Here is a 13,807-nt window from a genome sequence, read left to right on the forward strand (position 1 = left end):
CCTGATCAGACAGGTTTTTTACATGGACGATACATTGGAGATAATATATGACAACTACTAGAAATAATAGAACATCATGAAATATCTAAGAAGCAAGGCCTGGTATTTACAGCGGATTTTGAAAAGGCATTTGATAAAGACAGACTGGATTTTATTTATAAATGCCAGGATTTTTAAAATTTTGGTGATTCTCTTATAAAATGGGTAAAAATAATGTATAGCATCCCCAGGTGTAAAATAGTCAATAATGGCTACTTCTCAGAGAGTTTTGAATTGTCAAGAGGAGTTAAACAAGGGTGTCCGCTGTCACCATATCTATTCATTATGGCCATCGAAATGCTAGCTATTAAAATCAGATCCAATAACAACATTAGAGGATTAGAAATCCAAGGCTTAAAAACAAAGGTGTTCATGCATGCCGATGACTCAAATGTTATATTAAGTCTGCAAGCTAGATCGCTGCAATGTCTCATTGAAGACGTAGATAATTTATCTGTACTCTTTGGACTAAAACCTAATTGTGATAAGTGTACAGTATTACGTATTGGATCTTTAAAAAATACAACTTTTACATTACCCTGCAGTTTACCTATAAAATGGGCTGATGGTGAAGTCGACATCCTTGGTATTCATATCACAAAAGATATAAGTTCTCCACACTGAATTTCAATAGAAAACTTGTAAAAATAGACAAGATCCTGCAACCATGGAGAGGTAAATACCTGCCTATTTATGGAAAAATTGCCCTGATTAACTCCTTAGTCATCTCAGTTTACTCACTTATGGAGCTGCCTACTCTTGATGATTTGTTTTTAAAATCATATGAGCAAAAAATATTTCCCTTTATGTGGGACTGTAAACCAGACAAAATAAAGCGTGCCTATCTATATAATGAATATGAATTGGGTGGGTTGAGATTATTAAATATAAAAGCACTAAACCTCTCTCTATAAAAGCTTCACGTATTCAAAAGTTTTACTTGAACCCGAATTGGTTCTCAAGTAGATTACTAAGAAAAGCTCATCTATTGTTTAAAAATGGCCTTTTTGCCTTTGTGCAGATTGCCATGTCTCATTTTCCATTAATTGAAAATGATACTTTTTTTCAAAGTATCTCTCTTTTTCAAACAAGCATTGCAGAGCTGGCTACTATTTCAATTTCATCCCCCTGAAAAGATACAACAAATATTAGGGCTGAACTCAAATGTGCTGGTTGATAAAATACCTGTATTTTTGGGAAAGATGTTTGGAAAGGGTATTTTGTTCTTAAAAGATATTGTAAATTGGAATGGTAGAGTTATGTCCTTCATGGAGTTATCAGAATTGTACGAGAAGGTCTGCTCAATCCAAGAGTACAACCAATTGATTACAGCATTACCCCAAAAATGGAGGAGGCAGGGAACTGGTCTGTCTGTCCAATATAAAAGGATCAAAACCGGCAGAGGAATAAAATTGCATAAATAGGAAAGTATACCAGTTTCATTTGAGGACCAGGATGTTGACGACTGTGTCATACAGATTGCAAAATAGATGGAAAGAGGTTTTCTATGTACCGATTCCATGGTACAGGGTGTATGAGTTGATATATAAAACAAGATTTAAGACTGTGCTTTTTAGCTAAAATTATTATATAGAATTCTTGCCACCAACAAAATGTTGAATATTTGGAGCATAAAATCAAAGCTCTGCAGATTTTGTTGTGAGGATACAGAATAAATAGACAATTTATTTTGGTCTTGCCCTCAGGTAGCCTGTTTCTGCATTGATCTAAAATTGACCCTAGAAATAGTACTGTTAGGAGATCTGGAGAGACCGGGTCAGTCAATTACAAATACTCTTAGAATCCACAGATTGCGAGTTGAAGATCACAGCATAGTTGAAAGATATACAGTGGGGAGAACAAGTATTTGATACACTGCCGATTTTGCAGGTTTTCCTACTTACAAAGCATGTACAGGTCGGTAATTTTTATCATAGGTACACTTCAACTGTGAGAGACGGAATCTAAAACAACAATCCAGAAAATCACATTGTATGATTTTTAAGTAATTAATTTGCATTTTATTGCATGACATAAGTATTTGATACATCAGAAAAGCAGAACTTAATATTTGGTACAAAAACCTTTGTTTGCAATTACAGAGATCATACGTTTCCTGTAGTTCTTGACCAGGTTTGCACACACTGCAGCAAGGATTTTGGCCCACTCCTCCATACAGACCTTCTCCAGATCCTTCAGGTTTCGGGGCTGTTACTGGGCAATACGGACTTTCAGCTCCCTCCAAAGATTTTCTATTGGGTTCAGGTCTGGAGACTCGCTAGGCCACTCCATGACCTTGAGATGCTTCTTACGGAGCCACTCCTTAGTTGCCCTGGCTGTGTGTTTCGGGTCGTTGTCATGCTGGAAGACCCAGCCACGACTCATCTTCAATGCTCTTACTGAGGGAAGGAGGTTGTTGGCCAAGATCTCGCGATACATGGCCCCATCCATCCTCCCCTTAATACGGTGCAGTCGTCCTGTCCCCTTTGCAGAAAAGCATCCCCAAAGAATGATGTTTCCACCTCCATGCTTCACGGTTGGGATGGTGTTCTTGGGGTTGTACTCATCCTTCTTCTTCCTCCAAACACGGCAAGTGGAGTTTAGACCAAAAAGCTCAATTTTTGTCTCATCAGACCACATGACCTTCTCCCATTCCTCCTCTGGATCATCCAGATGGTCATTGGCAAACTTCAAACGGGCCTGGACATGCGCTGGCTTGAGCAGGGGGACCTTGCGTGCGCTGCAGGATTTTAATCCATGACGGCGTAGTGTGTTACTAACGGTTTTCTTTGAGACTGTGGTCCCAGCTCTCTTCAGGTCATTGACCAGGTCCTGCCGTGTAGTTCTGGACTGATCCCTCACCTTCCTCATGATCAATGATGCCCCACGAGGTGAGATCTTGCATGGAGCCCCAGACCGAGGGTGATTGACCGTCATCTTGAACTCCTTCCATTTTCTAATAATTGCGTCAACAGTTGTTGCCTTCTCACCAAGCTGCTTGCCTGTTGTCCTGTAGCCCATCCCAGCCTTGTGCAGGTCTACAATTTTATCCCTGATGTCCTTACACGGCTCTCTGGTCTTGGCCATTGTGGAGAGGTTGGAGTCTGTTTGATTGAGTGTGTGGACAGGTGTCTTTTATACAGGTAACGAGTTCAAACAGGTGCGGTTAATACAGGTAATGAGTGGAGAGCAGGAGGGCTTCTTAAAGAAAAACTAACAGGTCTGTGAGAGCTGGAATTCTTACTGGTTGGTAGGTGATCAAATACTTATGTCATGCAATAAAATGCAAATTAATGACTTAAAAATCATACAAGTTTGGTGGAGGAGGAATAATAGTCTGGGGTTGATTTTCATAGTTCGGGCTAGGCTCCTTAGTTCCAGTGAAGGTAAATCTTAATGTTACAGCATACAATGACATTCTAGACAATTCTGTGCTTCCAACTTTGTGGGAACAGTTTGGGGGAGGCCATTTCCTGTTTCACCATGACAATGCCCCGTGCGCAAAGCGAGGTCCATACAGAAATGGTTTGTCGAGATCGGTGTGGAAGAACTTGGCTGGCCTGCACAGAGCCCTGACCTCAACCCCATCGAACACCTTTGGGATGAATTGGAACACCAACTTCGAGCCAGGCCTAATCGCCCAACATAAGTGCCCGACCTCACTAATGTTTTTGTGGCTGAATGGAAGCAAGCCCCTGCAGCAATGTTCCAAGATCTAGTGGAAAGCCTTCCCAGAAGAGTGGAGGCTGTTATAGCAGCAACGGGGGGGACCAACTCCATATTAATGTCCTTGATTTTGGAATGAGATGTTCGACGAGCAGGTGTGCGCATACTGTAGTGTATGTATGTATGTACTGTATCTACTGCTGTACACACCTTTTTAATATTCATATGCTGCCCATAGTGCCTATTCACACCATCATATAAACTCAGCAAAAAAAGAAACGTCCTCTCACTGTCGACTGCGTTTATTTTCAGCAAACTTAACATGTGTAAATATTTGTATGAACATAACAAGATTCAACTACTGAGACATAAACTGAACAAGTTCCACAGACATGTGACTAACAGAAATGGAATAATGTCTCCCTCAAAAACAAAAGTAACAGTCAGTATCTGTTGTGGCCACCAGCTGCATTAAGTACTGCAGTGCATCTCCTCCTCATGGACTGCACCAGATTTGCCAGTTCTTGCTGTGAGATGTTACCCCACTCTTCCACCAAGGCACCTGCAAGTCCCCGGACATTTCTGGGGGGAATGGCCCTAGCCCTCACCCTTCGATCCAATAGGTCCCAGATGTGCTCAATGGGATTGAGATCTGGGCTCTTCGCTGGCCATGGCAGAACACTGACATTCCTGTCTTACAGGAAATCACGCACAGAATGAGCAGTATGGCTGGTGGCATTGTCATGCTAGAGGGTCATGTCAGGATGAGCCTGCAGGAAGGGTACCACATGAGGGAGGAGGATGTCTTCTCTGTAACGTATAGTGTTGAGATTGCCTGCAATGACAACAAGCTCAGTCCGATGATGCTGTGACAGACCGCCCCAGACCATGACAGACCGTCCACCTCCAAATCAAACCTTCTCCAGAGTACAGGCCTCGGTGTAACGCTCATTCCTTCGACGATAAACATGAATCCGACCATCACCCCTGGTGAGACAAAACCACGACTCGTCAGTGAAGAGCACTTTTTGCCAGTCCTGTCTGGTCTAGCGACGGTGGCTTTGTCCCCATAGGCGACGTTGTTGCCGGTGATGTCTGGTGAGGACCTGCCTTACAACAGGCCTACAAGCCTTCAGTCCAGCCTCTCAGCCTATTGCGGACAGTCTGAGCACTGATGGAGGGATTGTGCGTTCCTGGTGTAACTCGGGCAGTTGTTGTTGCCATCCTGTACCTGTCCCGCAGGTGTAATGTTTGGATGTACCGATCCTGTGCAGGTGTTGTTACACGTGGTCTGCCACTGCGAGGACGATCAGCTGTCCATCCTGTCTCCCTGTAGCGTGGTCTTAGGCATCTTACAGTACGGACATTGCAATTTATTGCCCTGGCCACATCTGCATTCCTCATGCCTCCTTGCAGCATGCCTAAGGCACGTTCACGCAGATGAGCAGGGACCCTGGGAATCTTTCTTTTGGTGTTTTTCAGAGTCAGTAGAAAGGCCTCTTTAGTGTCCTAAGTTTCCATAACTGTGACCTTAATTGCCTATCGTCTGTAAGCTGTTAGTGTCTTAACGACCATTCCACAGGTGCATGTTCATTCATTGTTGGGAAACAGTGTTTAAACCCTTTAGAATGAAGATCTGTGAAGTTATTTGGATTTTTACAAATGATCTTTGAAAGACGGGGTCCTGAAAAAGGGACGTTTCTTTTTTTGCTGAGTTTACATATATGTTCCGGACTGACATTGCTCGTTCTAATATTTCAATGTTTCTTCATTCCTTTCTTTACATTTGTGGGATTTGCGTGTATTATTTTGCATTGTCAGGTATTACTGAACTGCTGGTGCTACGAACATAAGCATTTCGTTAGACCCGCAATAACATCTGCTAAATATGTGTAGGCGACCAATCAAATTTGAGCTGAAATATCATTTTTTATAGTTGAACAAATTGATTTAGCAAGCAGATATTTACATTTTTATTTTCAGTACAGGTTTTTAGAAATGTTTGCAAATGTATAAAAAATAAATAGCTTATTTACATTAGTATTCAGACCCTTAGCTATGATATTCACTCATTGAGCATGTTTGGGAGGCTCTGGTTTCTGATCCACAACCCTACTTAAAAAAAAAAAGGTATCTGTGACCAACAGATGCATATCCGTATTCCCAGTCATGTGAAATCAATAGATTAGGGCCTAATGAATTGACAGATTTCCTTATATGAACTGTAACTCAGTAAAATCTTTGAAATTGTTGCATTTATATTTTTATTCAGTGTAGATTAAATTGTACACTTATCAGCGTTTTGTGCCGACTGTATTTTGTATTTGCTACAAGATAAACTTATGGAATACTAAGGCATTGGTTGTATGCATAATTCTGACAGTGCTTTGATAGGTGCGTATAGTGATAATGTAAATTTACAAACGATTGCACACCCTATAGCTCTCCAGGATCAGGGTTGGCGAGTGTGTGGGGGGGTCTGGATTAAACCAAGTACATCTCTCTGTTTTTAAGGTTTATGACTGTTTGTATGTATTACGTTCCTCTGACCCAGATGCTATTGTTGCACTTTGATTTGAGACACCAGACTGAAAGTAATGTCATCATAGGAAAATGGAATGGAAATGTTTGTCTATTTGTCTCCTGCTCTTTTCATGAGGAGAGGATACTGATCCAAGCACTATGAAACTGAAACTTCTGTGTGAATTGAAAGATTGTAATACAGTTTGACGTGATTTGACTGAAGCAATGAAGTTGGTTGAGACTTTGGGCGTCTTGAAAAGCGCTGAAAATAAAATGTATTATTTATTATTAGAATAATAATGTATTTGTTTTCTGATGACTCTGAAGAGGTCTGTGTGCATGAGAGCTAATAATGTACCATCTAGGTAGGTGAGTGCATTTTCCTGCTCCCTGCGTCACCACAAATCTCAGTATTAGTCATAGTGTTTATATATGTATATTTATATACAGTAGAGATCAGTGGTGTAGTGGAGGGTAAAACGCCGTTTACGCACCTTTTTTCTATTTTGTGAGAGGGTTTACCCACCTTTTGTGGAAAAATGCATTGAAAGTTTTGGGAGAGTTACTTTGTTCACCATGTACTGCGATCAGAGTTTACCACGACATCACTGGTAGAGATCATGTTTCAAGATTGTGATGTTTCTTGCTGAGGATAGCTGAAGGCACCAGAGTTATAACCTTTCACTTTGCCAGAAATTCACACAGTCTAATTTTTGTTTAGTTTTGTCAGTGTCAGACTGTGGTAATGTTTTCAACTTTATTACTGTTTACTATTTTTACAGTCTAATATGTTTTGTGGGCTATACAATTTGATTTTGAAGTGTTGGACAAGAGTAGGCCTAAATGTCAAGTTTATTAGTGCTGTTTCATGATGGTACAAATGCTCATTCTGATAGTTTTGCATCACCTGCCACATAAGCATTCCTTTAAAACGAGTGCTTTTTCATCATATGCGGACTAGAGGAGAAAGAAGGGAGAGCACCATTGTGTGTTTTATTCCTCTCATGTTACTATTTTAAACTGCATCATTGGGAAAGGCTCAGAAGCAAGCAATTCATGTAAAGCCTACACCAGTTGTATTTGGCGCAAATGACAAATAAAATGCAATTTTATTCGAAATCCTTAAGCTCGTTGATATAAACAGCCTTGAACTGACCAATGTCAGGTATCAAATTTTATTGGTCACATACACGTGGTTAGCCGAGGTTAATGCGAGTGTAGTGAAATGCTTCTAGTTCCGACCGTGCAGTAATTTCACAACAACTACCTTATACACACAAGTGTAAAGGACTGAATAAGAATATGTACATATAAATATATGGATGAGCGATGGCCGTGCGACATAGGCAAGATGCAGTAGATGGTATAGAGTACAGTATATACATATGAGATTTGTAATGTAGGGTATGTAAACATTATTAAAGTGGCATTGTTTAAAATGACTAGTGATACATTTATTACATCCAATTTTGAATTATGAAAGTGGCTAGAGATTTGAGCCAGTATGTTGGCAGCAGCCACTCAATGTTAGTGATGGCTGTTTAACAGTCTGATGGCCTTGATAGAAGCTGTTTTTCAGTCTCTCAGTCCCAGCTTTGATGCACCTGTACTGACCTTGCCTTCTGGATGATAGAGGGGTGAACAGGCAGTGGCTCGGGTGGTTGTTGTCCTTGATAATCGTTTTGGCCTTCCTGTGACATCGGGTGGTGTAGGTGTCCTGTAGGGCAGGTAGTTTGCCCCCGGTGATGCGTTGTGCAGACCTCACTACCATCTGGAGAGCCTTACGGTTGTGGGTGGAGCAGTTGCCATACCAGGCCATACAGCCCGACAGGATGCTCTCAATTGTGCATCTGTAAAAGTTTGAGATGACAAGCCAAATTTCTTCAGCCTCCTGAGGTTGTTGCACCTTCTTCACCACGCTGTCTGTGTGGGTGGAACATTTCAGTTTGTCCGTGATATGTACGCAGAGGAACTTAAACCGTTCCACCCTCTCCACTGTGGTCCTGTCGATGTGAATAGGGGGGTGCTCCCTCTGCTGTTTCCTGAAGTCCACGATCATCTCCTTTGTTTTGTTGATGTTGAGTGAGGTTATTTTCCTGACACCACACTCCGATGGCCTTCACCTCCTTCTTGTAGGCTGTCTCGTTGTTGTTGGTAATCAAGCCTACCACTGTAGTGCCGTCTGCAAACTTGATGATTGGGTTGGAGGCATGAATGGCCATGCAGTCATGGGTGAACAGAGAATACAGGAGAGGGCTGAGAACGCACCCTTTTTGGGGCCCCAGTGTTGAGGATCAGCGGGGTGGAGATGTTGTTTCCTACCCTCACCACCTGGGGGCGGCCCGTCAGAAAGTCCAGGACCCAGTTGCACAGGGTGGGGTCGAGACCCAGGGTCTCGAGCTTAATGACGAGTTTGGAGGGTACTATGGTGTTAAATGCTGAGCTGTAATCGATGAACAGCATTTTTACATAGGTATTCCTCTTGTCCAGATGGGTTACAGCAGTGTGCAGTGTAATTGCGTAGTCTGTGGACCTATTGGGGCGGTAAGCAAATTGGAGTGGGTCTAGGGTGTCAGGTAGGGTGGAGGTGATATGATCCTTGACTAGTCTCTCAAAGCACTTCATGATGACGGAAGTGAGTGCTATGGGGCGATAGTCGTTTAGCTCAGTTACCTTAGCTTTCTTGGGAACAGGAACAATGGTGGCCCTCTTGAAGCATATGGGAACAGCAGACTGGGATAGGGATTGATTGAATATGTCTGTAAACACACCAGCCAGTTAGAAGAAATCAATGGACCAACCAATGGCAGGCACCAATGAGCCTTACCTGACATCAAACACCCATGTAAAGAAATGCCCCGAATTGCTGTCTGCAATTATACCATATTGAACAAACTGGCCATTCGTGATGGGCTTTCCAGCTCTTTTCAGTGAGCCGGCTCGTTCGGCTCAGCTCACCAAAAAGAGCCAGCTAGGATTGGTGTTAAAACATTTCTAATTAAATTATACTCAACCTTAACCACAATGTATTGGTTTGTTATGAAAAAGAATGCTAATAAACATTTGCATTTAAAGTATAACTTTTTAATGTATATAAACGAAGTTCATATATCTAACCATTCAAAACAAATTCAATCTGAACAGCATAATAGAATATTGCACCATATCAAAGAAAAATAAATAATTTGCAAAACTGCAGCATCCCACAAATTGAATTAAATGTAAAAAATAAGGATGCTATTACACGTGCATTTAAAGTAAACCTTTTAAAGTGCATATAAATGTAACAATTCAAAATGAATACAATCTGTTCATAATATAATATTGCACCATATCAAAGAAAAATAAGTAACAGTGCAAAACTGCAGCATCCCACTTAAAACATTAAACTGGTCCCTCTTTTCTGTCACATGTCCTGTGGTTACATCATTTAGCAGACGCTCTTATCCAGAGCGACTTACAAATTGGTGCATTCACCTTATGATATCCAGTGGAACAACCATTTTACAATAGTACATCTATATCTTTTTTTGGGGGGGGGGGGTTAGAATCTCTTATCTCAGGTATTCCTTAAAGAGGTGGGGTTTCAGGTGTCGATTGACTCCGCTGTCCTGGCGTCGTGAGGGAGCTTGTTCCACCATTGGGGTGCCAGAGCAGCGAACAGTTTTGACTGGGCTGAGTGGGAACTGTGCTTCCGCAGAGGTAGGGGGGCCAGCAGGCCAGAGGTGGATGAACGCAGTGCTCTTGTTTGGGTGTAGGGCCTGATCAGAGCCTGAGGTACGGAGGTGCCGTTCCCATCACAGCTCCGTAGGCAAGCACCATGGTCTTGTAGCAGATGCGAGCTTCAACTGGAAGCCAATGGAGTGTGCGGAGGAGCGGGGTGACGTGAGAGAACTTCGGAAGGTTGAACACCAGACGGGCTGCAGCGTTCTGGATGAGCTGTAGGGGTTTAATGGCACAGGCAGGGAGCCCCGCCAACAGGGAGTTGCAGTAATCCAGACGGGAGATGACAAGTGCCTGGATTAGGACCTGCGCCGCTTCCTGTGTAAGGCAGGGTCGTACTCTGCGAATGTTGTATAGCATGAACCTACAGGATCGGGTCACCGCCTTGATGTTAGCGGAGAACGACAGGGTGTTGTCCAGGGTCACGCCGAGGCTCTTAGCACTCTGGGAGGAGGACACAATGGAGTTGCCCACCGTGATGGCGAGATCATGGAAAGGGCAGTCCTTCCCCGGGAGGAAGAGCAGCTCCGTCTTGCTGAGGTTCAGCTTGAGGTGGTGATCCGTCATCCACACTGATATGTTTGCCAGACATGCAGAGATGCGATTCGCCACCTGGTTATCAGAAGGGGGAAAGGAGAAGATTAATTGTGTGTCGTCTGCGTAGCAATGACAGGAGAGACCATGTGAGGATATGACAGAGCCAAGTGACTTGGTGTATAGCGAGAATAGGAGAGGGCCTAGAACTGAGCCCTGGGGGACACCAGTGGTGAGAGCACGTGGTGCGGAGACGGATTCTCGCCACGCCACCTGGTAAGAGCGACCTGTCAGGTAGGACGCAATCCAAGAGTGAGCCGCGCCGGAGATACCCAGCTCGGAGAGGGTGGAGAGGAGGATCTGATGGTTCACAGTATCAAAGGCAGCAGATAGGTCTAGAAGGATGAGAGCAGAGGAGAGAGAGTTAGCTTTAGCAGTGCAGAGAGCCTCCGTGACACAGAGAAGAGCAGTCTCAGTTGAATGACCAGCCTTAACCTGACTGATTTGGATCGAGAAGGTCATTCTGAGAGAGATAGCAGGAGAGCTGGCCAAGGACGGCACGTTCAAGAGTTTGAGAGAAAAGAAAGAAGGGATACTGGTCTGTAGTTGTTGACATCGGAGGGATCGAGTGTAGGTTTTTTGAGAAGAGGTGCAACTCTCGCTCTCTTGAAGACGGAAGGGACGTAGCCAGCTGTCAAGGATGAGTTGATGAGCGAGGTGAGGTAAGGGAGAAGGTCTCCGGAAATGGTCTGGAGAAGAGAGGAGGGGATAGGGTCAAGCGGGCAGGTTGTTGGGCGGCCGGCCGTCACAAGACGCAAGATTTCATCTGGAGAGAGAGGGGAGAAAGAGGTCAAAGCATAGGGTAGGGCAGTGTGAGCAGGACCAGCGGTGTCGTTTGACTTAAACGAGGATCGGATGTCGTCGACCTTCTTTTCAAAATGGTTGACGAAGTCATCCGCAGAGAGGGAGGAGGGGGGGGATGATTCAGGAGGGAGGAGAAGGTGGCAAAGAGCTTCCTAGGGTTAGAGGCAGATGCTTGGAAGTTAGTGGTAGAGAGTGGCTTTAGCAGCAGAAACAGAGGAGGAAAATGTAGAGAGGAGGGAGTGAAAAGATGCCAGGTCCACAGGGAGGCTAGTTTTCCTCCATTTCCGCTCGGCTGCCCGGAGCCCTGTTCTGTGAGCTCACAATGAGTCGTCAAGCCACGGAGCAGGAGGGGAGGACCGAGCCGGTCGGGAGGATAGGGGACATAGGGAGTCAAAGGATGCAGAAAGAGAGGAGAGGAGGGTTGAGGAGGCAGAATCAGGAGATTGGTTGGAGAAGGCTTGAACAGAGGGAAGAGATGATAGGATGGAAGAGGAGAGAGTAGCAGGAGAGAGAGAGCGAAGGTTGCGACGGCGCAATGCCATCTGTGTAGGGGCAGAGTGAGTAGTTGGAGAAGAGCGAGAGGGAAAAGGATACAAGGTAGTGATCGGAGACTTGGAGGGGAGTTGCAGTGAGATTAGTAGAAGAACAGCATCTAGTGAAGATGAGGTCAAGCGTATTGCCTGCCTTGTGAGTAGGGGGGGACGGTGAGAGGGTGAGGTCAAAAGAGGAGAGGAGTGGAAAGAATGAGGCAGAGAGAAATGAGTCAAAGGTAGATGTAGGGAGGTTAAAGTCACCCAGAACTGTGAGGGGTGAGCCATCCTCAGGAAAGGAACTTATCAAGGCGTCAAGCTCATTGATGAACTCTCCAAGTGAACCTGGAGGGCGATAAATGGTAAGGATGTTAAGCTTGAATGGGCTAGTGACTGTGACAGCATGGAATTCAAATGAGGAGATAGACAGATGGGTCAGGGGAGAAAGAGAGAATGTCCACTTTGGAGAGATGAGGATTCCAGTGCCACCACCCCGCTGGCCAGATGCTCTCAGGGTGTGCGAGAACACGTGGTCAGACGAGGAGAGAGCAGTAGGAGTAGCAGTGTTTTCTGTGGTAATCCATGTTTGCGCCAAGAAGTCGAGGGACTGGAGGGTAGCATAGGCTGATATGAACTCTGCCTTGTTGGCCGCAGACCGGCAGTTCCAGAGGCTGGCTCTGATTCGCTGCAGACCCTTACACAGGGGTATCATTTTTGAGGCTGTCACATAGCTGAAAAGAGAGAACAGTAACTTATTAGTTCAGGTTCATGTTTTGTCTACTGATACTACATTCTCATCTACTGCTCATATATATATATATATGATTAAATAATGATCTCCACAGTGACCTGCTCAAAGGGTTCCAGGTGCACACCTTCTCCACCACCTCCCAAGTATTCCACAGCTGTTTTCACTTTGTCCACAGTGGGCTTCATCACCTTCAGAGAATCTCTTACAATCAGGTTGATTATGTGGGCAAGACATGGATGATGGGTCCATTTAAAAATGTTCATTGCTTTGGTTATGTTAGCTGCATTGTCGCTAACACAACAGACCACTCTTCCATCTACTTGCCATTCTCTGGCCACTCTCAACAGTTCCTCTGCCAAGTTCTCTGAGGTATGTCTGTCGCTGAACTCAAAGCAGTCCAGAAGACAGCTCGACATCGAAAAATCTTCATGTAACCATCTTCAATGAAGTGGCATGTAACCGACATGTAAGAAGTGGTTACCCTTGATGTCCAGCAGTCAGTGGTAAGGCAAACTGCAGTAACTTTTTGGACTCTTTCCCGCACTTTAGCCTGTGTGTTCTCGTACAGTTGTGGAATAAGTAATTTTGAAAGGGTTTTCCTGCTTGGAATTGTGTACATTGGATTTAGACTATTTCTATAATTTGTAAAACCTCTGTCCTCCATGATCGAAAATGGCTGGAAATCGGTTAATCATTTTAGCCAATGCAATTTGGCCTTGTTTTGCTACAGACATAGACTTTGGCATAAACTGGTCCATAGAAGAAAGACTGAGTTGCTGTGGGTTGCAGAGTAGGCCTACTTGACTGAGTGTATACATCTCCACGTGTGGAGGTGCAGGCTCCACCACTATCACTAGCAGGCCCGCTAGTTTATCAATGCTCCGCTACAGTTGGGTGCACAGTTTATATATGCCGGTGTAGGTTGTGCATAGAACCAAATTTATATTCGATTTTGCTTTGTCAAATTCTACACTGTGCTCTAACATTATCGACATTATTAAAATGCATCCAAATGCTACTGTGCTTCTGTAACAGTGTTGGTTCCGTCCCTCTCTTCGCCCCAACCCGGGCTCGAACCAGGGACCCTTGCACACATCAACAACTGACACCCACGAAGCATCGTTACCCATCGCGCCACAAAAGCAGCGGCCCTTGCAACGCAAGGGGAAACCCTACT

Source organism: Salmo salar, chromosome 20, assembly GCF_965601325.2.
Source record: "Salmo salar chromosome 20, fSalSal1, whole genome shotgun sequence".
Classification (NCBI taxonomy): Eukaryota; Metazoa; Chordata; class Actinopteri; order Salmoniformes; family Salmonidae; genus Salmo; species Salmo salar.